This window comes from Colobus angolensis, unplaced genomic scaffold (genome assembly GCF_000951035.1).
Source record: "Colobus angolensis palliatus isolate OR3802 unplaced genomic scaffold, Cang.pa_1.0 Scaffold470, whole genome shotgun sequence".
Lineage (NCBI taxonomy): Eukaryota > Metazoa > Chordata > Mammalia > Primates > Cercopithecidae > Colobus > Colobus angolensis.
Genome location: NW_012118155.1, coordinates 1782850 through 1784393, shown reverse-complemented (window position 1 = coordinate 1784393; position 1544 = coordinate 1782850). Strand labels below are relative to the sequence as shown.

The 1544-nt window shown below is 43.1% G+C and overlaps 1 protein-coding gene across 1 annotated transcript in view; it reads right to left on the bottom strand.

Moving 5' to 3' along the window:
• The window catches only part of LOC105523714 (bifunctional methylenetetrahydrofolate dehydrogenase/cyclohydrolase, mitochondrial-like), a 40087-nt gene that overhangs the window by 11513 nt on the left and 27030 nt on the right, over positions 1-1544 (bottom strand).

Below are 1544 nucleotides of genomic sequence, written 5' to 3'. Positions count from 1 at the left end.
GAGGGAGGAGGAGGGAGAGAGAGAGAGAGAGAGACAGACAGACAGACAGAAAGAAAGAGGGTTTTGGAGTTGATCCAATCTGATATCATGCAAGGCTCTGCCAGTACCTTGGTGACTCTGATAAATTAATCTTACCAGGGCATCAGTTTGCTTATCTGCAAAATGGGGATAAAACTCACACTTCAAGGTAATTATGAGAATTAAGTACAGTATAAGAAAGCAGAGAGCACGGTCCATAATAGGCACTCTTTTAACAATTTCCCTTTGCTTCCTCCTAGAAACGACAATGATAAAGCTCAGGATTTAATCATTAAAACATAAATAGTTACAGATGCAAAACACTCATGTCCTAACTAGCTCTTCTGACACTTTGATATGCAGAATATTTGGCATTTTTCCTCTTTCTTCTTAATGGAAAAGTGCTCCTAATATTAGTAAAAACGAAAATTTTGGGGGAAAAAATTATCCACAGTTTCTTTATCTCTGGATAAAGAAAATAGAAACAGCTGTTTCTATTTTTGTCATGGCCTGGCTTTTATACAAACCGGTCACATTTTCTCCACAGTCACAAACAGGGTGTGCTTATCATGGCATCACCTCTTTCAAGGGACTAATAGATTTATTCCAGGTGATATTGGGAAGCAGCTAGAAAAGGAGGATTGGAAGGCTGCGGGGGTGTTAAAGTTATCTGATGATACTGTTCGAACCTTTCTCCGGCACAGAAACTCCACAAAGAACTCCTCTGCAGTTTTCGCTACCCAGGGCTGTTTCTTTAAATTGTTTGACGTCAGAGAAGGAATGCTATAGCAACAGTCTGTCAAACTGGAATTAACTCCGAAGAAAAATGGGGGTGGGGAGAGGAAAAATGCTCCCAGGCGGTACTGACTTTAGAGGAAGCAAATTGGATAGATGCATTTATTTTATGACATTTTAAACATAAAATACCCAGATAAATGTGAGAAAGGAAAAAAAATTCGATTGAGATGCATGTGGTGTTTAACTCATGCAGAGAAGAGCGACTTGGCAGGGATATCTGGAAGGCCTTCCAGTTTTATCAACGACAATAGGAACAATAACTTCCAAGTATTTGGAGGCAGGCTTCGTGCAAACATTACTTCATTTGATATGCTTAGCACCTTTATGAGGCAGGTATCACTATCCTTATTTTGGCGATGACGAAACTTAAGCCCGAGACGGTACACGGTCCTACAACTAGTGATGGTAGAGCGGGGACTGCAACGCAAGGTTGTGCGACTCTGGGCTTCAGTTTACTTTCTGACATTTAGAATTCCAGAATGGGAAACCTAAATGGGATCTTTGGGGTCTTCTAGCTCTGCCCTTCGATCCTGCTCACGAGCAAACTGGCGCCTGTCAGAGCCGGAAAGGAAACTGGCCACGCCACTTAGACGGGCGCTACTTAGCAGCGTGCCCCAGCGCCGCACCAACAAGAAAACGAAACTGCCCGGGAAGGAATGTTTTTCTTCTCCTTCGGGCAGGAAACGAGAGAGAAAATAGGAAGCAGAAGCTGCGCGCGGCTCCCGCTC